The sequence below is a fragment of the Sturnira hondurensis genome, unplaced genomic scaffold (assembly GCF_014824575.4).
Source record: "Sturnira hondurensis isolate 20B ecotype Veracruz unplaced genomic scaffold, ASM1482457v3 Scaffold0015596, whole genome shotgun sequence".
Lineage (NCBI taxonomy): Eukaryota > Metazoa > Chordata > Mammalia > Chiroptera > Phyllostomidae > Sturnira > Sturnira hondurensis.
The window spans coordinates 21,604,589-21,631,045 of NW_028088227.1; the positions used below are offsets into that span (position 1 = coordinate 21,604,589).

The following is a 26,457-nucleotide window of genomic DNA, read 5'->3' on the forward strand; positions in this document are numbered from 1 at the left end:
CACTCCTGATCTAGCTGTCCTCTTGGTTTGCTTTTGTTTTAGGTGTGGTTGTTAATAACTGTGTGTTTGCTGTCCTTTCACTGTTCATATTTTTCATCTTCTTTTTCTTATATAAGTCCCTTTAGCATTTCATATAATAAGGGCTTGGTGATGATGAACTCCTTGAACTTGACCTTATCTGAGAAGCACTTTATCTGTCCTTCCATTCTAAATGAAAGTTTTGCTGGATAAAGCAATCTTGGCTGTAGGTCTTTGGATTTCATGACTTGGAATACTTCTTTCCAGCCCCTTCTTGCCTGTAAGGTCTCTTTTGAGAAATCCGCTGACAGTCTGATGGGTACTCCTTTGTAGGTGACTGTCCCCTTATCCCTTGCTGCTTCTAGGATTCTCTCCTTCATTTTGGTCTTGGCTAATGTAATTATGATGTGCCTTGGTGTGTTCCTTCTTGGGTCCAACTTCTTTGGCACTCTCTGAGCTTCCTGGATTTCCTGGAAGTCTATTTCCTTTGCCAGACTGGGGAAGTTCTCCTTTATTATTTGTTCAAATACGTTTTCCACTCGTGGCTGTTTCTTTCCCCCTTCTGGTACCCCTATAATCCGGATGTTGGAACGTTTAAAGATGTCCTGGAGGTTCCAAAGCCTCTCCTCATTGTTTTGAGTTCTCATTTCTTCATTCCTTTCTGGTGGGATGTTTCGTTCTTCCTTCTGGTCCATTCCATTGATTTGAGTCCCAGTTTCCTTTCCATCGCTATTGGTTTCCTGGACATCTCCCTTCATTTCAATTAGTTTAGCCTTCATATGTTCCTCTAATTTGTGACTGTACTCTACCAATTCTGTGAGCATCCTGATAAATAGTGTCTTAAATTGAGCTTCTGAGAGGCTGGCAATCTGTTGGTCGCTTAGAGTTATTGGCTCTGGGACTTTGAGTTCTTCTCGCACCATCTTTTGGGCTGTTCCTGCCTGTTAAGTAGCAGGATTGGAGCCCTAGGTGTTCACCAGAGCAGGGCAACTCAGTTGCTGGGTTGTGACGTTGTATGTGGGGGCGGGGTCAAAGAGGGACAATGGCTTCCCTCCGCCTGCTGCCGAGACCGCCACCGGCACCGCAGCCACCACCGTCACCAGGCCCACGTGTTTCGTTCCACTGCACGCGAATGTGCCACCGCCGTCAACCCTCCACCACTGGGTTCGCCCCCTGGGGCCTGCATGGTCCGTCTCACTGTGCTCGAATGTGCGACCTTGGTAAGTCTGCCCCGCACCCCGACTGAGTCCGGGCTGCCTGCGCTCCTAGGTCTGTCCTGCCCGACGCAGCTCCGCTGCTGGCTCTGCCTCTCTTACCGTCCTCGTTGAACGGTTTGTAGCTGTCGGATTTCCATATAATTCTGTTTTCTGGTCTTTGGGTGTGTCTTAGTTCTCCAAAGCTTTTGTTGTATTCAAACTTGGTTGTGGGAGAAGGCACAGTGTTTCCACCTATGCCTCCATCTTGGCAGAAGTCCGAGAAATGTTATTTCTTAGCCTAGTTTTCTCCCTTCACGAGAATGGAAACTTCTCAATCTGGGGCAAACAGAATGGAGAACTCTGAAAGCTGCATGTATATTCCTGACAAATTAGGGAGAAAATAACATTTTCCAGCAGGATATTCCCCCTATTTTACCTGATATATGTTCTTTAGGAAATTTTATGATCATTAGAAGAATAAGTTTCGGTTGAAATCTTGGTGGTTGACTCAACAGTCCGGTAAAGTTAAAACTGCTTATTTTGCAGACTGTATTACCTGTTCCACCATCACATTTTATGCATTTCTTAGTTGATGTTGTGGGATTAACTTGTGTGTTGCATCTACAATGAAGTCCTTCCATGACAGCCCTTGACTGAACTAATTTTCATAATTATATTGCCCTGAGAAAATGTCCTTGCCGGAAACACTGTGCCTGTCTATCACAGAATATAAGTAGTGCTCATCAGGGGAAGGCGGAGGATGGGCCACCGTGGTCCGTGGTCCGTGGAGGGTGGGAAACATTTGCCCCAGACCTGCTGACTGCTTTTGTTAAGCAATTGTTGCAGGTCAGGTTCCTCAGGAACAGACTCTCAAACAGAGGACCAGGACAGGAGGTTTACTGGGGAGTGCTCTTGAGATTAGTAAAGTTGAACTTAGGTGGGTTCCAACAAAGCCTTCAGCTGATCCCATGGGGTGCTGAGGAGCTGGGGTGGCCCTAGGGTGCCCCAAAGACCAGCAAAAGGGCCAGAGCCGTATATCCCCGTATAACCATCCCTGAACGTGGGCTGACTCAGAGGAGGGGGCAGAACTGTGGGTGCAAAACTGTGGGCGCAGTGACCGTCTTTAGACGCAAACAGTGCCTGGAGACAGTCTCAGCTAGCTCTCAGCAGTCAATGCTTGCTCACAGTAGCAGGGGGTTGGGGGGGGTAAGTGTCTCAGTTCTGGAGGGGGTGTACGGTAGCATCTCCCATGAAAGTATTTTTGAGTTACCAAGAGACGCTCCATAGTCACCATAGAACCTGGTGTATCAAATAGAGATGATGAGAGTTTTATCTTGAGGGAATAAGTTGTCATTCAAAACCTATCAGAATCAGGCCCAAGATTCATCATACTAGTTCTGATCGCCAGGCGATGTTGATTAATTACATGTCAGCGAGATGTTTGATTTATACCATACCCTGAAGTTTCCACGATTCAGGTTTGTGCAGATTTGCAACAGTTCTTATACTTCATTGTGAGTGCAAGGGAAAAATAAAGGCATTCTTGATGATTTTACTAATAATCATAAAGATAGTGTAAATGATCAAAGATGTTTACTTTCAAGGCCCCTTTGTTCTGTTGCTTACGGCCAGATTGTCAGGTGCTGGAGCTAAAGGGTTGTGTGTTGAAAATGTATTGTTGTACCTCTGAATGGAAGGCTGCAACGTCATCTCTGGAGAGGATCACAGATGTCTCCAAGGAAAGAACTGGTTTACATCCTGTAGAAACCAAATGCTAGGCATCAATGATACTGTAATGGCCTGGTTACAGAGTCTCAGCTCTGGGGAAGCAGTTACACTAGTCAGAAAGCGTCGATTCTGTTTAGTGTGGAGCATAGCACTACCATTCTTTTGCTTTGGTGCCCTCAGGAAAATGAAGTTCAATGTTACTCAATTTTCTCATCTCTAAAATTGCTACAATAGTACTAAGGTTTAGAAGATTAAATGACTCCTATGTGTGCATGGCAGAGTATAAGCAGTTTATAAATGTCGATTATTATGTTCAATTTTTTTAAAGATTTTATTTATTTATTTTTAGACAGAAGAGAATGGAGGGAGAAAGAGAAGGAAAGAAACACCAATGTGTGGTTGCCTCTCACACACCCACTACTGGGGACCTGGACCACAACCCAGATATGTGCCTTGACTAGGAGTTGAACTGGGGACCCTTTGGTTTGCAAGCTGGCACTCAATCCACTGAGGCACACTAGCTGGAGAGAGTTTGTTTGTTTGTTTGTTTTTGAAGAAAGATATAAGAGGTAACCAGCTTTCTCTGAATTGAATTATTGCACCATATTTTTCATGCTAGAGGTGTTCCTTTTCCTCTATGGGAAAGAAAATCAAATAATATCAATTGTAACAAGTCAGTATCTTGTAATGACCTTGGACTGACATTTGTAGATTTCCCCTTAACTCTATCCCTCTGAATCAGGAAAAGACTTAAAAGAAAAACAATCTTACTTTAGATCTTTGCTGAAAGAGGGTGAGATTGGGAAGTTACTTTTAAGAAAAATCTATGCATCATACATCTTCAATATATTATCTCATTTAATGTTCATACCAACCCTCTGTGATTTATGCTGTATTTTTCTCCTTCCTAGAGATGAAAGAAAACAAGACCGGAAGTTATGTGTTCGAACAGGAGTAGAATTTGGAATCTGAAAACTGGCCAGTATAATTCTAGTGCAGTGTCCGGGTGAGAAGTGGGGTGGGGTGCTGATCCCCTGCGGTACAATTGAGGTTGGACAATGTGTGTGCAGAACATAGGTGGCAAGAGTCCTTTCTTCGCTATGTTTCTAAACTCCTTTGGTTATGTAAGTACTAAATTACTTGGCTTATGTCTCTCCAAGAATTTAAGACAAAGCTACTTTTGCAAAATAATTTTCCTCCTTCCTCCCTTCCTTCCTTCCTTCCTCCCTCACTTCCTTCTTTCCTTCCTTCCTTCTCTCTCTCTTTCTTCTGGTTAAAGAGCAAATTACATAAGTAAGAAAAGGTGTTAATATTTATCAGAGGCTATTGGGAATCAATACATATTTGTTTCAAGACACCTTGTATTGTAGTTCTGTTACAGATATTTGGCGAAAAAAGAGGAAAGAGCTAAAGGAAATAACCTTGGTGGTGAAAATTGTCTTCTTGAAATCATTTTTTTCTGCAGGAGGTTATACTGATTTAGGAGACAAGCTTTGTATTTTTTAAAACTATAATTTAGAATAAAACTACATTTAGATCACAGGAAAAATAGGTGATTTTCAAATTTCTAAAACTTTACATTTGGACAGGTTTTCTTACAGTTGTTCAGTGAACATACTTTCTTTTTCTATACATAAAATGGCTTAAAATGTTTTTTTCTTTTCCAGGAAGTCTCAAAGCTATCCCTGAGGACTAAATCTTGAGAAAAACAGTAGAGTATTTCTCTTTGAAAATTTATGAAGAAGAGCATCCAGTTACAAAAATACAGTCTAGAAGCATGGGAGAAATAAAGTTTATACTGTGTTTTTTAAAAATGAAGTACTCAGTGGATATGCAAGGTCTTTTGCACGAGTTCTTTTGCACTTAACAGGCTAATGAAAATCAGGTAGAGGATGATACAATATAGTTAAAATAATAGCAGGTAATGGCCATGAATGAATCAGAACCAGAAGATAAATCCAAAGATAAAAGGAATAAAAAGTCTTTTTTTGTAGGTATAGCCCTTTATTTTTTTAAAAAGAAATATGTATCTAAAAGAGAATAACAGTGAAACATGAAGTGGAAGTATGTTGAGAACAACTCTAGAATATCACAAATAGTAGATGTATACATTAGGTATCTCAGCTTTACGCAGTATATATATTAATATCAGGGCCTTTGTACTGTTCGTTTGAATGCAAGAATAACAGAAGATATTAAAAACAAAAACTTACCCTCTCTCAAGCCAGTAAAAGTGTGAGACAGTTTTTATACTGAGCCATTTAGCTCCATGACCAGATGGTTAAAGAAGATAAACTTGAAGAGTTGATTTTGAATTTTAGAGGAAACTGCTGTTGCTGTTCAGTTTGGTGCGCTTCATAGTACTCATTTGCATATGAAAAACGCTTCCATAATAATATTGCAGTTCGTTTACTGGGCAAACAGCTTGCATGTGTATTGTGGCTTTATGTTGCTAAAACAACTGGTTGATTTGATAAAATTACAAGTAAATTTGGGGATGGAGGTGAAAAGTGAAGATATTGGCTTACTCCTCAGCTCTCCCTGACTTTTCAGCTGGTTGACTTTACATTGTGTACACAATATGTTGTTGTGTTAGTTCTTTGTTCTATTGATTAATCTTCCTACATAGAGTAACTTACTTGGTTCCTTTAATTAATTAATTTTTAAAGTTTGCAAAAAAATCTTGGAAAAACACTGTGTAAATGCAGTCTCAATACACACTCATATAACATTTAACCAGTATTTGGAAATGCACTCTATGAAGGCTTCTTGCTAAAGTAATGAAATAATGATTTAATTCTCTAATCACTGGAAGAAATGACTGGCTAACTAATTAAGCAAAACATATCTTTCCCACTGCATACTTGATTAAATGAATCTGTTACCCAATCATTTAATGTATTAAACAGTAAATGAAGGGACAAAACTTTCTGGCTAATACTCTCCAAGTGGTTGTTAGGCAGGCACAGCCTGTTATTTATATGCGGGTTGATTTGCATTGGATGTTATTGCCACTTCTCCAGCGTTTACGCATCCCTTTTTTTATTACAGAAAAGCCATCAATCCAGAGATTGAAGAGCTCATTATTAGCCTGAGCTCCAGTTTCAGAAGTGGACTCTTCTTTGGCTTAGCCCACAGTGCAATTCCATCTCCCTGGTCACAGTAATTGGTTCAGAAGTGTCACAGGACAAGAGTTGTTCCAATCAGAGTGAATCTCATGGCATTTATTCAAAGTTTAGGAGAAGAAGAGTTCTTTCTTCTGGATGATGCAATAGCTTCAGGTGAGGCCCTGCTACAGACACTTGGCTATCGTCAGAAAAGCTTGCCTCAGGATAAAATGCTGTTGAAGCACCAGGGTGAGCAGAACTCCGTGAATTATGGATAAATAGACTGGAGTCCTTATCCAACCATATCAGAAGCCTAAATATTTTCTGGACTGCATGCGACAGCACATTCCAGTTTCGTCCAGTTTGTGTGGGGTCCTCTCTTACTTGCAAATAAAATTGTCCCAAGAGACCCAATGACTCAACAACACCAAGTCCAAGGACCCTTACTGGTTCCAGTCTACTTTCCCTACCCTGCCACACACACGTACACCTGTCAAAGAATTTCTTCCCTTCCAAAGCTGTTCCTAACTTGTACGTTGGGATAGAGAGAGGATTAGGGTGAGACAAATTCTCCATACTTCCATATCTTAGCTTTGGGAAAACTTCAAGTATTTGGATGTGGCCAGAATTGTTTATTTTAACATTTTATTTTGATATGATTGTAGACCTATGTGAAGTTGTCAAAGTAGTACATAGAATTCTTTGAATCCTTTGCCCAACTTCCTATGGTAATGATATCTTATATAACTGCAGTACAATATCAAAGCAAGCAGCTTAATGTGATTCAATGGGATACCAAGCAGTGTTTATTCATTTTTACTTAGAGAGAAGTTTTGTAGTAAACTCTCACTTGCCTCACATAATCTTATAGGAAAATCCAAGTAAAATAAGTTATTGCTTGAAATTTTACAGGATGTTTGTTGACACGAGTCACCCAAGTCATCATAAAAATTGTTACAAGTTTAAAGAAAAGCTAAATTATTCTAATTGTTCTTATAGCTGAGGCATTTATTTTAGTAGGCTAAATGCATGATGCAATATAATTATATTTTATTTGGGTTCTACATGCTTATCATAAAACTTCTAGCTGTGTGACCTTAGACAAGACATTAGCTCTTTTGGCTCTTGGGTTTTATCATATATAAAGTGGTAATATAATAATATAAATTTTCAAGATGAAATAAGAAAATCAGCACAAAACAGGTCAATGCTTAGTACATAGCATGCACTCCATTCCTGAAATCTATTATTCTTACCAACATCACTCATCAACATCAGAACCAGATTTTAGATTGTTGATCTTTTTTATTGTTTTTCTGGCCTCTATGTTATTTGTTTCTACTCTGATCTTTATTATTACCTTCCTTCTGCTAAACTTTCCTTAGATTGCTCTTTTTTTCTTTTCCTTGGGGTATAATGTTAGGTTGTTTGCCTGAGATCTTACCCTGATCCAAGCCAGAAAGGGACACGACTAGAAAAGAAAATTACAGACCCACATCCCTGATGAATAAAGATATAAGTCTTCCCAATTACATACTAGCAAACTGAATTCAACAACATATTAAAAGGATCATTTACCATGATCAAGTACGATTTATCTCTGGGATGCAAGAATGGTTCAACATATGTAAATTAATAAATGTAATAGAATGAAGGGGAAAAAATCACAGGATTATCTCAATAATGCCAAAACCCCCCAAAACATTTGACAAAATTCAACATCCATTCATGATAAAAACTCTTTTTTTATTTTTAGATTTTGTTTATTTATTTGTTTATCTTTAGAGGGGAAGGAGAGAGGGAGAGAAATGTCAATGTATGGTTGCCTTTTGTGCATCCCCTGCTGGGAGTTGGCCTGCAGGGAACTGGCCTGCAACCCAGGCATGTGCCCTGACTGGGAATCGAACTGCAATCCTCTGGTTCGCAGGCCCGCGCTCAATCCACTGAGCTACACCAGCCAGGGCCCATTCATGATAAAAACTTTTAAGAAATTAGGTATGGAAGGAATGTACTTTAATATGATAAAGGTTATACAGGACAAACTCNATGTAATAGAATGAAGGGGAAAAATCACAGGATTATCTCAATAATGCCAAAAACCCCCAAAACATTTGACAAAATTCAACATCCATTCATGATAAAAACTCTTTTTTTATTTTTAGATTTTATTTATTTATTTGTTTATCTTTAGAGGGGAAGGAGAGAGGGAGAGAAACATCAATGTATGGTTGCCTTTTGTGCATCCCCTGCTGGGAGTTGGCCTGCAGGGAACTGGCCTGCAACCCAGGCATGTGCCCTGACTGGGAATCGAACTGCAATCCTCTGGTTCGCAGGCCCGCGCTCAATCCACTGAGCTACACCAGCCAGGGCCCATTCATGATAAAAACTTTTAAGAAATTAGGTATGGAAGGAATGTACTTTAATATGATAAAGGTTATACAGGACAAACTCACAGCTAACCTTATACTCAGTGGTGAAAGATTAAAACGTTTTTTAAAGATAAAAAACAAGACAAATGTGCTCACCCTCATTACCCCTAGTTAGCATAGTACTGGAAGTCCTAGCCAAAGCAGTCAAGCAAGAAAGAAGAATAAAATACAGTGGAGTTAAAAAAAAGAAGTAAAATTGTCTCTATTTGCAGATATAGAAAATTCTAAAAGATCCACCAAAAAAAACCCCTGTTAGATATAGTCAATGCATTCAATAAATTTCCAATCTACAAAATTAACATACAAAATCAGTAGTGTTTCTGTACACTAACAAGTATCTGAAAAAGAAATAAATAAAACAACCCCATTAATAATAGTGTAGAAGAAAATAAAATACTTAGAAATAAATTTAACCAAGTAGGTTAAGATATCTACATAGAAAAATATAAGAAATTGATAAAGAGTCAAAGAAATACAAATAAATAGAAATGTATTCTATGCTTATGGATTAGAAAAATTAATATTGTTAAAACATGACTACTGCCCACAGCCACCTATGGATTCAATGCAATCCCTATCAACATTTCAATGGCAGTTTTCACAGAAATCAAACAAAAAAATTCCAAAATTTATATGGAACAACGAAAGACTTTGAATAAGTGAATCAATTCTGAGATAGAAGAACAAAGTGGGAGGCATCACAATGCCTGTTTTCAAGTTGTATTGCAAAGCTATACTAATCAAAACAGTATGGCACTGGCATAAAAACGGACATGTGGAACAACAGAATGGAATTGAGAGCCTAGAGATAAACTCATGAATACATGAATAATTAATATTTGACAAAGGAACCAAGCATACTCAATAAAGAAAAGACAGTCTTACTGAAATAGAGAACAGGGGGACAGTGACCAGAGGGAAGAGGGGAGGGAATTTCAGGGAAAATAGGGGAGGGATTTAGAGAAACATATATAAAGGATACATGGACAACAACTGAGAAGGGTGAAAATGGGAGGGAGGTGGGGAGCACGGGGGGTGGGATGGGACGGGAGAAATAGACAGAAAACTGTACTTGAACAATAATTAAATAAATTTAAAAGAAAAAGAAAAAACAGTCTTTTAATAAATGGTGCTGGGAAAATTGGATATTCACATGTAAAAGAATGAGATGAGACGCCTTCTTTGGCCACTCAAAAGAACTAACTTGAAATAGATTAAAGACTTAAATGTAAAACCAGAAACCATAAGTCTCCTAGGAAAAAACAGAAAACAATCTCCTTGATGTGGGTCTTGGCAATGAATTTTTGAATATGAGACCTAAAGCACAAGCAACAAAACAAAAATCAATTAGTTGAACTATATCAAACTAAAAAGCTTCTGCACAGTAAAAGAAATGATTAACACAATGTAAGGACAACCTATGGAATGGGAAAAAATAATTGCAAACCATATGGCTGACAAAGAGTTAGTATGTAAATTATGTAAAATACACATACAAGTCAATAGGGGAGAAAGAAGTAATCCAATTAAAAATGGGCAAAAGGACGTGAGTAGACATTTTTTTCCAAAGTAGATGTATGGTAGCCCTACAGGACAAAAGTTGCTCCACATCACTAGTCATTGGGGAAATATTAATCAAAACCACACTGAAATATCACCTCATACGTGTTAGAATGGCTGTCGTCAAAAAGACTAGAGATGACAAGTGCTCGTGAGGTTGTAGAGAACAGAGAAACTTTGGGCACCCTTGGTGGGAATGTAAATTGGTACAGACACTATGGAAAGCAGTTTGGGGATTTCTCAAAAAATTAAAAATAGAGCTACTATATGATCTAACAATTTCACTTGTAGGAATATATAGGAAAATTAAAACATATTGAAGAGATATCTACAATTCCATGTTCACAGCTGCATTATTACCATTAGTCAAGATATGGAAACTACCAGAGTGTCCATTGTCAGAGGGATAGATAAAGAAAATATGATTTATATTTTACCATTTGTACTGTGTGTCAATTATATATCAGTAAAACTTGGGGAGAGGGAATCTACAAAAAGCCCTGATTTTTCAAAGCAGGAACTAAAGGGGTTCCTTTTGTTACATGTTTTGATATTTATGTGCTTTCTTTTCATATTTCTAGTGCTACTTCTCAACAACCAAATGAAGTAGACCTATCCTCTTTTTAAATCTGAGAATACTGAGAAATGGGGAAGTTATGTAAGTTTCCCAAGATGCTGTCATATTATCTGGTCTCTAGAGAACAGGAAACTAGTATGGCAATATTTTTATCTTGAGAATCTTTCAAATACTAAGCTATTTTTTAAAAGAATGACAGTATTTTATGTGTGTGCATGTACACACGTGTGTTGGAGTATGTACGTATAGGCACATGTATGCATGATTTTGTGCATATACAACATAACTCCCTGATTTGGTTAAGGATTTTGTGTTGGTTCCCTAACAGCATAAAGTTCCTGTCAGGCATTAGTGCCTTCAATCTCTCTGCTGTTTCCTTTGAGATTTCGATGGGATCTCTTTACACATTAATGTGTGTGCACATAGCATGGGACAACCATCCCATGCTGGATGCTGCCTCTGGGAAAGGCCATACGATTACAATCTTGAAACTTGAATGAGCAGAATCTAAGTTGGTGGCAGTTTGCGTATCTTTATGATCTCTCTCAAGTGGATCTTTTTCTTGTGTTGTTTTCATTTACTTGAGAGCTTAATTTAAGAGCTACTGTGCACAAGCAGTTAAAATTGTCACTTTATTTTTTTTTAATATTTTATTTATTTATTTATCTTTAGAGGGGAAGGAGAGAGGGAGAGAAACATCAATGTATGGCTGCCTTTCGTGCATCCTCTGCTGGGAGTTGGCCTGCAGGGAACCGGCCTGCAACCCAGGCATGTGCCCTGACTGGGAATCGAACCGCGATCCTCTGGTTCGCAGGCCCGCGCTCAATCCACTGAGCTACACCAGCCAGGGCGTCACTTTATTCTTTCATGCCTTATTTCCTTCTCATTCTTCTCAAATGTTGTTTTCTGTAAAAATTGGTCTGAAATGAAGGCTGGGCAAAACAAATGATTGAATGTTACAATGTCCTGAAAATCAAAGCCATCTTCACTAGTATAGAGTCAATAAAAGGTGATTCCTGTTACAGAAATACACTTTTCTTCTTTTGCAATAGATGAATTGAAGTATATTAGGTAATTTATTCCTTGAATAATTTGAAAATCTTAATCTTGTAATGCACGATATGAAATGTCTTAAAGAATTGAACAAAGTTTCAATTTCAATGAGTAAAATTTTTGAGGAAAACATGAACACACATTAGTTTTCTGCCATCCCTTCCAGAATTCCTGTCTCTTTCTAGATGTTGAAAACACACACACACACACACAAAAGATAGCTTATTTCTTTGGGGCATTTAAGAATGCTTTGAAGTTGTATTTTCCTTTTAAGTACTTATGACTTAGTAAGATTTCTGAGATAGAATTCTTTCCACAGTCAAAACTTCAGGTCTTATTTTCTACGCTTCTAATTCTCCCTTGAATTATTTCACTGAAGTGTTTGTTTGACTTCTACAGATAGTCTTTAGCTCTGACTGCTGTGGCTCAGTTGGTAGGACATTATCCCACCAAGCAAATGGTTGCCGGTTTGACTCCTGGTCAGAGCAGACACCTGGGTTGAGAGTTTGGGCTCCAGACTGACTGCATAGGAGGACAACCAATCAATGTTTCCCTCTCACAGTGGCCTTTCTCTCCCTATTTTGTCCTTCCCTTCTCCTCTCTCTAAAAATAAATAAATGAAATCCTTATTTAAAAAGATTGCCTTTAGTTTAAGGATGTACACAATATCAGGACGAGAGTTTTCAGGGTTGGTGGAGTGAGGCAACTTATTCTTTTAACAGACATGTAGAGAAAGAAATTTTGGTGCACATTTAGTTGTACACAAAATAAGAGTTCTGATATTTCATGCATTTGGTGATGATGATGATCACGCTGGCAACACACAGCAATGGTGGTTCCGGTTGGAGTGACCCTGCGTTACAACTGCACTGGCTGCAAAGTCCATCTGCTGGTGTGGCCTCAGAGAACCTCACCTGCCCCAGGACTGCGAAGCCCTGAGGCCTAGGGTTTCCATCAGTGTCCCTGTAATTCAGAGAAATAAGAAATGAAGGTATGGCTGTAAACATCACTTCCATACGTATTCATAGAGCTGACTGCAGCAAAAAGAGCTGGATTTTATGCAGTTTTTCGTTTGTACCAGAGAGACAAAAAAATTTATTTTGAACAAAGGTAGAAAGCTAATATGTTAGGAGATTGACAGAGACAGCTAATCTGATCTTTTGTTTTGTGTTGATGTAAATCACACATTGCTAATAATAGACTCATCATTTCTTGGTGTGACTTTATCCTCTTTGTAATGTTTTCAGGAACATGCTCTTCTTCACTTGATTTCCCAGCATACTCTTGGCTCAGTGACTTAATCACACAATATTAATTATTAATTTAGTAAGAATTAATGGAAGCAATCTTGATATTTTCTCCTAGTTCCTGAAATAATACACAAAATTTCTCCTCTTTTTTAAATGCGAGATGTGGGTGCTGAATTGAACAACTCACCTGGATAATATGACATGACCGTTAGTCAATAAGAATATTTAAAAGGGGTTTAAAAAACTAGTCAATAAAGACTTTTTAAAATAAGGATTTTCTTGACAACATTTTTATTAGATGTAATGTTTTCTTTTCTTTTTTTCCTGGTACTAGTTGAACTATTCAGACCAATGCAGAAATATATACATGTAGATTTAAATAATGATGAAAGTTCAGACAATCTTCGGGTGCCCAGGTAGGCCAGGGTAGGCTGACACTGGGCTCTCTATTAGGACTACAAGGTGAGTAAGAAAACTTTANGCCGTAAACATCACTTCCATACGTATTCATAGAGCTGACTGCAGCAAAAAGAGCTGGATTTTATGCAGTTTTTCGTTTGTGCCAGAGAGACAAAAAAATTTATTTTGAACATAGGTAGAAAGCTAATATGTTAGGAGATTGACAGAGACAGCTAATCTGATCTTTTATTTTGTGTTGATGTAAATCGCGCATTGCTAATAATAGACTCATCATTTCTTGGTGTGACTTTATCCTCTTTGTAATGTTTTCAGGAACATGCTTTTCTTCACTTGATTTCCCAGCGTACTCTTGGCTCAGTGACTTAATCACACAATATTAATTATTAATTTAGTAAGAATTAATGGAAGCAATCTTGATATTTTCTCCTAGTTCCTGAAATAATGCACAAAATTTCTCCTCTTTTTTAAATGCGAGATGTGGGTGCTGAATTGAACAACTCACCTGGATAATATGACATGACCGTTAGTCAATAAGAATATTTAAAAAGGGTTTAAAAAACTAGTCAATAAAGACTTTTTTAAAATAAGGATTTTCTTGACAACATTTTTATTAGATGTAATGTTTTCTTTTCTTTTTTTCCTGGTACTAGTTGAACTATTCAGACCAATGCAGAAATATATACATGTAGATTTAAAGAATGATGAAAGTTCAGACAATCTTCGGGTGCCCAGGTAGGCCAGGGTAGGCTGACACTGGGCTCTCTATTAGGACTACAAGGTGAGTAAGAAAACTTTACTCCTCTGGAGGAGTTGGGGAGGTGGCAAGATGGAGAGACAGGTGTTTGAACAATTAAATTAATTACTAGATATATCAAATTGTATGGGAACACAGAAGAATGAAACGTTTATCCAGGTTGGATAACTGGAAACAATAAAGAAGAAACACCATTCAGAGAAGCACAGAAGTGTGAATGCTCATGCCAACAACCTAAACATGGAGAGCAGTCCAGTGCGCTAGGCAAACTGTGGGAAACAGTGGTAGGAGAGGATCAAGTGCCCTCCCATTGGAACCTTGGACGCCAGGTTGAGAGATTTTTGCTTTACTGGGAAGGATGATATAGAGAGAAGAGTGGCCGAGAGACTTTGTCACTGATGGTTTCTCTCTTACTGAGTAGATTAATAAACTGGTTCCGATAGAGATACTGAATTTGATTTACAAAAATATCTGCTCACCTGGCAGGAGAGATACCGTGATCACAAAGGTGGTTTTCCCAGGTCGAGGCTCACCCATTGCACTAGGGATGTGCCGACCCCTGCGATTTCCCCAAATGTGGGAAGCTTGACCGCACGATTTGTGGTAGTGGGGGATTTTGTTAATGAGAGCAATTTTGTTCATTGCTCTCCCCTGAAAAAAATTTTAAAAAATTTACTTGATGTTGAATGTTTATTGGAAAAAGTTTTCATTAAGCCTTATATTAGACTACATGGTTTTGCACCCCTCCCCCTGACTACCAATCTGCTTTTACTTCCAAGCAGATAATGGTTTATTTAAAGAATACTCTCAAATTTATTTCTCCTGACTGACTAATTTTGTGACATTTGTACACAAAAAGTAAAATAAAATGAAGAAAATATTTTTTGGCTTCAATAAAATATTTTTTACACATTAGATTTTGACAGAAAATTGGATTATTCAACAAGTATGTACAAAATTGATATTTTCATGGCATAAAGTTACTCTTTATCAAGAACTGTTATGCTCTTAAGGCAAATAAACATATGTTCCAAAGCCATAGCTTTTTACTAAAGAGAATGTGAGGAGTGCCAGTTTTCCCCTGATGATGCTATCGAGAATTTTAGTTATATCATTAAAAGAAGATTAGCCATGATATAAATATCAAAGCATTTAGAACAAGATAAACTGGAGTTTCCAAAAAGATATTCAAAGGCTGTTGTGTGCACATGCAGAGCTTAAGAGGCAAATTTACTTAAACACTTACAGTGGTAAGCAATCCTAACATGAAATAAGTTTCCATCCTACAAACATCACTGTTTTTGTAAAGTTTGGAACAAGATTAAATAAACTTTAAGACATGGGGCTAAATGATGATGGAAGGACACTTGACTTTGTATGGTGAACACAGGTAATATACCAATAATGTATTCTAGAATTGTACACTTGAGACCTATATAATTTTATTAACCAATGTCACCCCGATACATTCAACAAAAGTTTTAAAAATCTATTTTTTTTTTGTGCTGGGGGAAAAAACATGAACATTTTCAACAGAACAGTCAAATCCTCTCTAGCTAAAGAAAAAATGGGAAAAGAAAAAGTTTGAATGTATCAGAAGAAAAGAAGCCAAAGGCCACAAAGGCCTAGACGTGTGCAGAAGGAAAGTCATCAGCATTCTCTGGCAGCTGTGTGCCGTGTTCGGTGGGTAAAAAGCTGTCGCAGGAACGTGGACCCTGCCAGGGGGCTTGCCTGGTGCACTGAGCACAGATACCCACACAGAGAGGCCAGTGAGATTTATGCTGTCAAGTACCGCACCCCATGGGCCTAACAGGGAAGTGCAAACCTCGCACATTTGCAAAAACATCCCCACGCAGAAACTGCTGCCTGCCTACCTGTTATTTCTCAGTTTGTGCCGTGGGGGTGGAAACCTCCTCCACAGAACTCTGCTGTCAACCCACACCCAGAGTCATCCTCTCAACAACAATTCAAATGCTCGCTATGCTCCAGGTGCTGAGGAAGAAGCCCCGAGCAGCACACACGAGGCTCCCACTCACAGATACCTTATAGGATAGATATTGATGAAAAAGTACAGAAAGAAATAAGATAATAGCAGATTAGGATCGTTGCTCTGGAGAAAATCAGTGAGGTGATGCCTAAGAGAGTAATTGGGGCAGAGGCGTACTTTAGAGAAAGTAAGAAAAAGTGTCCATAAAAAGTGGCAGTTGGGTCAAAGACTTAAACATGAATGAAACTGGGGAAAGAATTCAAGGGAGAGGGGGAAGGGCCTTTCACTCTTCCAACAGATATTATTGCACATCTCTTAACCACCAAGCCCAGTGTCAAATATAAAAAGTCATGTATTTGATTGTACAAGGCGTTTTGGAGAAGAGAGGAGAGACATGTAAACACTATTACTTTTGTCGCAGGTAAACAATTGCTGAATTAAAGGGTAGCATTTAGATTGAGGGATTTGGGAAAATGGTAAATTTTATTTGGGTTGAGGGGAGATGGGAGAGAGAGGAAAGGAAGCTCTCCGGGAAGGAGTTGAAAATATCGCTGGGCTACCCATGGACGCTGTCTGAACCAGCCAGCAAGTAGTCAAGTTATATGATTGTCTTCTGTTACCTTCATTATGAACATGAAGCTGCCACATGATGGCCCGTTGTACATTCAAATGATCTAAGGCCTTGTTGGCAACAAGCACTAGTCAGAGCTTGCCCTGTACTCACCGTTTCTGGGAGACTGTTGCTCAGATACGTCTTGGTAGAATTTCTGGGCCATGAAAACCTGAGTGAAATGATAGCAAGACTTAATAGCGTTTGTTCACTCATTTCCATGGGAAATAGCTGATCCACTGCGAACTCTTTATCTTGGCCATGTTCTGGGATGGCACTGAGGTCACTCTGATTTCAACTTAGCTTCTGTGGCTCACACGTCATTGGAGACAGCTTGACCTTTGAGAATCAGATGAAATTGGTCCGAAGTCTATCCCAAAGGTGGTGGAGGACTAAGAGAGTGAGCCCCCCAGGAAGGAGCGTGGCTCACATTTTCCTGATTCTTTTTTCTTTTTGGTTTGATTGTCTCAACAACTTTGATTTTGCTGGAGAAATTCAGGAAATGGCTCATTTAGTCATTTCAAGAAGAATTCTGATCTTTTTACTCATTTACTTGTTCCCAACAAGGAACACTGAGCACACAGGCATTTGCGAGAGCCGCTGACTTTATTGAAGACTTGGGTAACAGACAGGAGGTTGCACTTCAGCTTCACGCTTTACAGTTGGACTATTTGCCTTTCTGTTTCTATGGGGTCCACTAGGCATGTCCATGAACTCATATCCTAAGCTTCTGCCCTATTTATCGTCTCTCTTTTCTTCTTCCCTTTTTATTTCTCACACTGCCTCCAATGAAACGTTGCAGAAATGCTTGCCAATGTTTATTCCTTCAGTCAAGGCTGGGCACTCCCAGAATGGCTGGCTGTTGGGACAGTGCGACTCAAAGACTTGCTTGCTCTGGTGCATTTCCACCACGGATCAGACGACAATGTCTGCAGTCTTCTCTGTCACAGCCAGACTTTTGTCTTACTCGTGACCTCCAGAAGGCCCTTGGGAGTCTGAGTCTGCTGCCTGAAAGAAAGAAATCTTATAACCGATTGTCGTGCCCATCCGGAGTTACAGTATTCTTTTAAAGGGCAGAATAGTTCTCTGGATGGGTTGGAGACTGGGGAGAATAGAAAAAGTCACGCGACTCAAGCTCGGAAGGCACCGTGATTTACGGGGGGTCAGTCCTGACAGCTGCGGTGAGAGGTGTTCTGCTAGAGGAGGACATGGGGCCCATTCAGGCATAGAGTGGAAGGGGGTCCCAAAGGATAAGTTTGTGCAAGAGTGTGGCGCACACAGCACAGGAGAGAAGTTTATCGGCTTGCCAATGTTGCTTAAGGCTGACTCTTGCCTCACAACCCAGACTGATGCCGTGACCCTACCTGACATGGGGGGGATTTTGCAGACAGATTTCTCTGTCGTCTTGGACAACCCTGTACTGTAGCTGTAGGCAAGAATCTGTACTAAATATACAGTTTGCTGCCTTGTTTTTCATTTACTCTTAAGAATTTTTGCAATCAAGATAATCTATAGGATTTCCCCCCTCAAAGAACTCAGTAGATAATCCTACCTCTTTGTGATTGATTTACTTAAAATTCCTGTTTTAGCAGAGGGAGGTTAGTCATTAGTCTTTTCAGATACAGCAAAAACGTGATTAAAAATTCAAGGGGGCCAAACTGGAGGACTGCAAATTACTTGGTGTTTTGTTTATCTTCAGAACATTTAGCAATTCTCTTTCTTTAAATAAAAAATACGATGAATCATTGAGGTTAATGTATAATAATTTATGTATAAATTTATGATACTGCTTTTAGGATTTTTAAAGTATGGCAATTCTATCTTGATCTTCCCATTAAGTTATACAATTTGGAAAAGCTATTATTGATTCTCTTGTAGAGTTAAAGACAATCATTTCTAAATTTGAATCTAAAAATTTAAAACATACTGAGGAGTGATAAAACATAATCAAAAGTGCCTTGAATTATTTCCCACTACTCAGACTACTACTTTGACAGGTACTCATAATGATCTACTATTAATATTGTTCTACTTCTTTCTAGTGATTTTTCCTACTCAGATATGAGTGTACATATAAATGTACACTCTACCTTACTTAAATATGGTGTATGTGTATATGTTTATACCTCAGCCAAATATGTAATATGCTGGATAAATAGTTTTAAGTGATGCTTTGGACCTAACAATTTGGCCTTGAGTATTCTGTCGTGATGGGTGGGGATACAGACTCAAATTCTGGCCATTGGGCTACATTCTAGTGGGACAGGCCGAAGAGGGACACAATAAATAAGGTATTAGACTTCCTAAGTACCAAGGAGAACAAAGTAAGGGAGTTAAGAAATGTCGGGGGAGGGGGTGGGTTGCAGTTTTAGATAACATGGTCAGGGGAGACCTTAGGGAGAAGATCTTATTTGAATAGAAATCTGAAGAAGGCGAGGGAATGAGCCATGTTAAAACTTGTGGAAAACACTCCGTTTGAGGAAACAGCAAACAGAGGGGCCTGTAGGTGGGAGCTTGCCTGGGGAAGGCCAGGGTGACTGAAGCAAGGTGAGGGAGGAGGAGTGGAGGAGAAGTGAGGTCAGGGAGGTAACAGGGTGCCCCATCACAAAGGACCTTGCAGGCCTGTGATGTTTGCTTCAAGTTTGATGTAAAATTACTGGAGGGTTTTGAAAAGAAAAATCTCATGATTGAAAGGATTGTTCTGGCTGCCGCACAGAGAATAGAGCGTTTGGGAGGACGGGATGGAAGCAGAGACCCAGGAGGGGTTATTGCAATAACCCAGGAGTGAGATGATTGTGACTTGGACCTGAGTCTTCATTGAGAAATGTTCCATTCTGAGTATATTCTCAAGCTGGAGTTGACAGAATTTGCTGACGGATGGGAGTGGGGAGGAGTCATGGACAGTTCTAATGTGTTTGGGCCAAGGGGGTTGTTAGAACTGAGTTTGCCGTTTACTGCACTGGGGAAGTAAGTGAGAAGGGAACGTTTTTTGTGGGGTGTTTATCAGGAGCCCAATTTTCTCCATCGTAAATATGAGATGCTCACTTGTCACTTCTCCTGGGGCATGTCAAGGAAAGTTGGTGGTTGTACATATGAGTCTGGATTTAAAAAACAGGGTCAGAGCTGGTGATTGAAAATTAGAGTCACCAAAACATAGATGATATTTTGAAATCTTGGGACTGGATGAGATTTCCAAGGGAATATATATAAATATTTTTAATATATATAAAAAAGAGAAGGTATCCAAGGATGGCATAATAGTTTGCTAGGGCTGTTACAGCAAAATATCAGGGACTAGGGGTCTTTAACAATAGAAATTCATTTTCTCACAATTCTGGAGGCAAGGAACCGGCAGGGTTGGTTTTCCCTGAGGCCTCTCTCCATGGCTTGCAGATGGTCACCTTCTCACAGTATCCTCATATGGCCTTTTGTCTGCGTGCATCCCTACTGTCTCTTCCTCTAATGAGGATACCACTCATATGAGATCAGGGCCCCACCCTTATGACCTCATTTATTGTAATTACCTCATGAAAGGCTCTATCTCCAAATAGTCATAATTTAAAGTAATAGGGGTTAGAGATTCAACATATGAATTTCAGGGGGGGGATATATTTCAGCCCATAACACATAGACATGGGGAACATTCTGAAGTTAGGATACTGGGGAATAAGAAGTAATGGTCAAACAACACTGAGCCTTCCCAGGATAGAGAGGTTAAAAGGGAAAAAAGAAAGTACCATATAAAATAAAGAAAGTACGAAGAGCTGAAAGAAAGAAAGGGAGAAAGAGAGAAAAAAAGAAAGAAAGAAAGAGAGAGAGAGAAAGGAGCGATCATTGTGCCAAAGGCTACCGATGGGTCAAGTATAATGTGGATTGAAGATGAATACTTAATTTAGAAATGTGGAGATCATTGATTACTTTAATAACTGATGAAGATGGGCACCTGACTGAAGTGGGTTCAATGTTAAATAAAGGAAAGGAAATAAAGATAACTCTTTCAAGGACTTTTGAAAACAAATTGTATGAGGACATCATGCTGGATTCTCGACCTCAAGCCTGCGAAGTGAGATAGGCAAGATATTGATAGACTTGCTGATCTGTTGAAACATGGGGTAGATCTCACAAAATTAGCTAAAATGTAGACTTCCCACTTTAAGTGTGGTAGGCAGAATAATGTTCTCCCCAAAATGTCCATGTCCTAATCTCCCAAACCTGTGACTACGTACAGTACACAGAGAAAAAAAAAGCAAGGAAAGCAATTGTGATGAAGTAAGGATCTTGAAAGAGGGAAATGACCCTGGATTATTTCAGTGGGCCCTAAATGTAACCACAGGTGTCCTTTTAAGAGAGAGGCAGCAGTGTGAGAGTCAGAGAGAGATTTGAAAAACCTACACTTCTGGTTTTGAAGTCGGAGGAAGGGACCCCGAGCGAAGCAGGGCGAGGCCTCTAGAAGCTGGAAAAGGGAAAGGAAATGACTCTCCTTCAGAGTTCCAGAAGGACTGCAGCCTGCTGACACCTCAATTTCAGCACTGTAAGACCCAGTTTTGGACTTCTGACCCCCAGAACTGTAAGATAATACATTTGCATCATTTTAAAGCATTAAGTTTGTGACAGTCTGCTATAGCATCCACAGCAAACTAATATGATGGCGTTAGGAAAAGTCTTTAAAATCAGTAAAACCAAGTAGTGCTGCTCTTAGAGCCCCTTAAGAGGACCCCACTCTGGAGGAACTCTCTCCATAGAATGAAGGGTCCACGAGGTGAAGCATGTGCCCACCTGAGCCTGGGCTCTGCCTTTTTGGACCACAGCATCCTGAAATTCCTCTTTGCAGAGCACTGCACCTGCTTCCAGTGTCTCTGCAGATGCTCAGATCAGATTCCCCAGGAAACAGACTGCAAACAGATGAGTAGGCAGCATGTTTAGAAAGCAGTGACTTTGGGGAAACTCAGGGAAGGAAGCAGGATTGGCAGGGGGAGAAGCTGAGCTATGTTGCAGGTCCAGTGAATGTCCTGCTGACTTCATGGAACTAGAATGACATTTCTAGTCAGTTGTCCCAGGTTGGCCCAGGGAGGGCAGGCCTGTGCAGTGTTCCATGAATCAGTCATCGAATGTGGGTTGCCCCTGGGGTGAGGCAGATTTCTGCCACTGAAGCAATCCTAAACGGACTAAAAACTAAAATGTATCTCTCTGCCTACACTCTCAGAAGATGAGGTGTCTCTCCCTGAGGCGGGATCTTGGTGTCACGTCACGGCCCATTTCAGCAGCCCCCGTCCTAGCATCTGCTATGACAAGAAGACATAAGTCCATTGGCGTGCATAACCCTGCTCCCAAGTTTATCCAAGAGGAGACTGATTGCGGGGTGTGGGGCATGGAGGATGAGCTTGAGTTTGTGAGCTGGAATGTCTACACGTGTGTTCATGAAGGGCACTGAGGTTTGGGTTAGAGTTGGGGTTGAAAGAAAAGGGGAGCAGGCCTCAGGCCAAAGGCTGGAGGCTGGATCTCCTTGCATTCCATGTTCAGGTACAGTAACCTCAAAATGTTGAATTCTAAATTTCCACTGGGCTCTGGTTTTACGCAGGGATATTTGTCAAGGCAGAGGAGTAGAACCTATCTCGTTTAATGGTTTGTTAGGTTAGTTTAAATCTTCTTAAACCTTTAGGTAGATGGAATATGAATTTTTGTTGGCTCTCTTGCCCTGAGCCCTGCAAACATGGCCGGTGGCTGTGGCTGGTCACCGCCCCCTGTGGTTCATTCGCAGATAAATCCTGCTGTAGGACAGTTGGGTGGCACACGGATCACTTGACCCACCTTGTGAAGTAAACTTTTCTCAAATGGAGTCCTGAAATTTATTTATTTTCTGTTTTACTTAAGTCTACTTGGTTTAGGAAAAAATAATGGAGCCTGCAGAATTTCTACGCAGGAATTATATTCCTGTTCATTTCCACCCATTTGAGTCAGTCCCATGGTCCCTGCTGTCTTTGCTCAGATCCCAGTGCTTTGGAGAAGCTGTTTTTATGGGGTTGTTTTCCAATGTCCTTTGGGCTAGTGGGAGCCATGCTGGGAAGCAATCACACTTTTCTGGCAAGGACACACTTCCCGCCTGCTAAGCTCCTTAGGGGTAATGGAGGGGCAGGCTCCCTGAGATGGAGAGACCTTCCTGGAGACATCTGTCTCTCGATGCAAACAAACCATTTCCCTTCTCAGCTAGGGGCCTATCTAAAGCAAGTAGATTATTCCCTTGTATTTGTCTGACATAAACGAGAGCATTTGCTCGATTGTTCTTCTTGTTTCTAGTCCTTTTTTTCCCTTCCCTGAAACACATCTCTCTTGCTTTATGGCTGTGTTTTCTGCATAGCCATCAGTCACAGTGACCTGCGTTCCTCCCCTGCTCACTAGGTCAGGGGAAGTGCCTGTGTTGCTCTTAACCGTTTGGATAAACGTTGGCAGGTTTTTGACTCTGAGCAGAGTAATAGGCCCACGGTGGTTAAAACTCATAGAAAAAAGCATCCAAAAAAGACATGTCACTGCTACTGACGTCTCTAGAGATACGCTTTTCCTATCCTTGCTAAGCTTGCTGGGTTGATTTTCTTTTTGGTTCTGTGAGCTATCCAGGTTCTTTCTAATAAGTTCTTTTGTTTACCTAAATTGGCCTGAGTGACTTGCCAGGAAAGAAAGAGCCCTAAGTGTCCCACTGTTCCTTCCACTTGGAATGTCTACCCACAACGCAAACCTACTACCAGCTTCACTCCCTACATGGAGCCTATTTTACTTTCCTGACTTGATGGGATTGTCCAGTTTTTCTGCCTTTGTTGACTGTGGATGGCAAAGCAGAAATTGCTCCAGTTTACCACGATCATCTTTCACTGTTAGAACAACTACTGGATTTTCATGCTGACCTCGGCAACTCTCTTTAACCTTTACAAAGTTCACAAATTGTGCTAAAAGTCAAAGTAAAATTGGGGCAATGTTAGATTGATCTGTTTCAGGGTGGTGTGCATATCAGAAATTGATTGTCTCAATAATTTTCCATAACAAACAACCCCAGTCTCAAAGGGACACAATAGCAAGTATTTATTTAGATTCTGAGCTTATAGGGTTCAGTGCATTGGGCCCATGTTAGATTTAGCTCATCTAACATGTTTACTGTCAGGCATAGGCTGGGTAGGTGGCTCTGATGATTTTGGCTACGCTCTCTCGCAAGTGTGGGTGGCTTCTAAGGTGGCCTGGACTGGGAAGACTAGGGCAACTCAGCTCTGGTCCTTGGGTCTCTCATTCTTCTCCAGGCACACTAGGACCAGGCTGGGTGTGTCTTTCTTATGGCCCTGGCAGAGTTAGAGCAGGTAAGCTCAATCACGCAAGTTCCTTTCATGTCTCAGCTATGTCATGCTCATCAGAATTTCATTGGCCTAAATGAAGTCAAACAGTTACACAGAGTCGGAGAGCACCATCGAAGTACTGGTAAAGGTTGTACAGATACAGGCAGAATTGACAACCTGGGTCTGTTATTATCCACACTCTACCACAGAGGAAATTTTACCTATTTCCTTTTTTTTTTTTGCATTTTAAGATCTTTCTACAATATACTCCTACAGCTTGTGTAATAAAGGGACATTTCCAAACTAAAGTGTAATGAAATCATTGAAAGCCTATAAAGAACTGTAGGTGTTATATGCATTTGGCTTTTTCCATTAGCTGAAGTACTTACTGCTTTATTAAAACTTACCAAAGCAGCTCCCATTGGTTAAGTACCTTTTTGTCTTTAGTATGACCAGGGTTGACACTTGAATGTAGGAGTGAATTTCTCTTGTGGACTGGAAGGTACCAGTGGTGCTTTGGCTGGGATTGAGTGCTGTGTGCTAAACCCCCAGGTATGAAACCCAGTGAACTGCTTCTTTCTGTAAACTGTTTACAGTGACTTTGGAATTCCCCCAAACTAGAAGATAATTTGCCAGTCTACTCAATTGTCTTCTTTTTACATGAAATTTTGCATGCAAAGTCTCTTTATGCGTTTCCAGGGATATAGGGCAGGCAACTTTGGTTTGGTTGAAGAAGTTTATTTTTGCACTGTTTCTTATGGCTACAATGTTGAGAGTCTGATCACAGAATAGAATTTACCATAGTTATTGTCCAATTGTCAAGATTGAAAAGAAAGGCCACGATATCACAGAGGTCTTTCCAGACTCTAAAATAGCTACTCTCTCTTGTCATTCTCTAGCTCATTAGTTCCTTTCACACAGCTAACCCCATAGTTATTTAGTTATGTGACTGTTTGTTTATGTATTGTATTTGTCTTTGGGTATGCCTGAAATTTATGCAAACCTTTAACTACTTTGCTATGTTGTTAGCTATATACCCGCTAGCTTATGCTTACAGCCAGGTGGTTCCCCCTAACCCGGTTAGTCTAGTTGCTGGCTACCTGAAACTCCCTTCCCAATCTTGCCAGACAATATGGAATCTGGCGAGTCTTGAGGCAGATGCTTCCATGATAGGACAGAGTCACTGGTTTCTATAACAGGTTCAGTCATCAGCTGCTGCTATTCTTACATCCTTGAGTCTTCCACTGCCTATGCTTTTCATTTTAAAACTTACCTTTTATAACACATTAAAAATTGTAAATGGTCAGGGCGTATTTTGTACTGTGATCGAAAATGCTTCCCATGGTTAACTCTTGCGAAAATCTAGGTCTTAACGCAGACGTGGTTTCTGCTGCAGACATCGGCCCTATTACAATATTGGTGACAGAAAAGCCCGTAAAACCACACCTCACAGTATACTATTGTAGGGAAATGCTTCTTTGCAGTTTTCTTAGAAGCTTGTCTTTTGCATGACAACAAAAGGCAATTTTCCATTTCTATACAGCTATTTAGAAAATTAAAATTTCTATTTTAAATTTGAGAGGACTTAAAAGTAGGTAAGGATATTTGGTTTGAGATAATCACTCACACCGTTGGTAAATCCAAAGTTGTTTCTTATAATGCGATAACCAATGCATTTTAAAGGAGTAACACAGATGAGTCTCATTCTATGCATAGGTAAGTAATATGAAAATCAAATTTTATAAGTTAAATTACATTTACATTTTAAATATGTAATGCCCATAAGTTACTTACAGGATATTTTTGTTTGTAAAATGTCTATTTTATGTAAATAATTGTTCAATATTGATGAATATGAAAGTGGTTCCTTAACTACAATAGTGAATTCACTTAAAAGAGAAACATACAAAATACACATACAAATTACACAAATTTATTCCATCATTTCAGGAAAAAAGAAACAATATATGTTTGTGAAAGATACTGCTATTTCTAAAATTATAAATGTAATATTTGATATTTGGAAAATAAAAGTATTGAACTACAGGAAATAATATATCATTAGGCTCAAGGTGGACAAGTTTAGCAACCACAAATGGAAACAACAGAAAAAAAGAACTTCTTAGCTTTAGTTCAGAACCAAGTTTATACTTCTAGTTAAACATTTCTATGTACTTTTCAACTTCTTTCTTAGGAAGTGTTACCTGAAAACTTTTGGCCTCTATCACATGCTGACATATTCTGTAAGCGTAATCACTGGAGAAATTCTGAACCCTTTTCTTACTGAGTTAGGAGTTGGATGTCAGCCTCTCCTTCTTTACAATTGACACAAAGCAATCCTCCCTTATGAACTGAGACTCGCACTTTCCACACTGCCTCTTTTTGGCAGGGTTCCCGTTGGTTAAGTCAACGAGGAGGTGATGAGTAAATATATCCTGGTTACCATAGTAAA

General features: G+C 39.6%; 1 pseudogene; it reads left to right on the forward strand.

Moving 5' to 3' along the window:
• Positions 1-14,563: 14,563 nt before the first annotated feature.
• LOC119000356 (uncharacterized) lies at positions 14,564-14,746 on the forward strand (annotated as a pseudogene).
• The last annotated feature ends 11,711 nt before the right edge of the window (positions 14,747-26,457 follow it).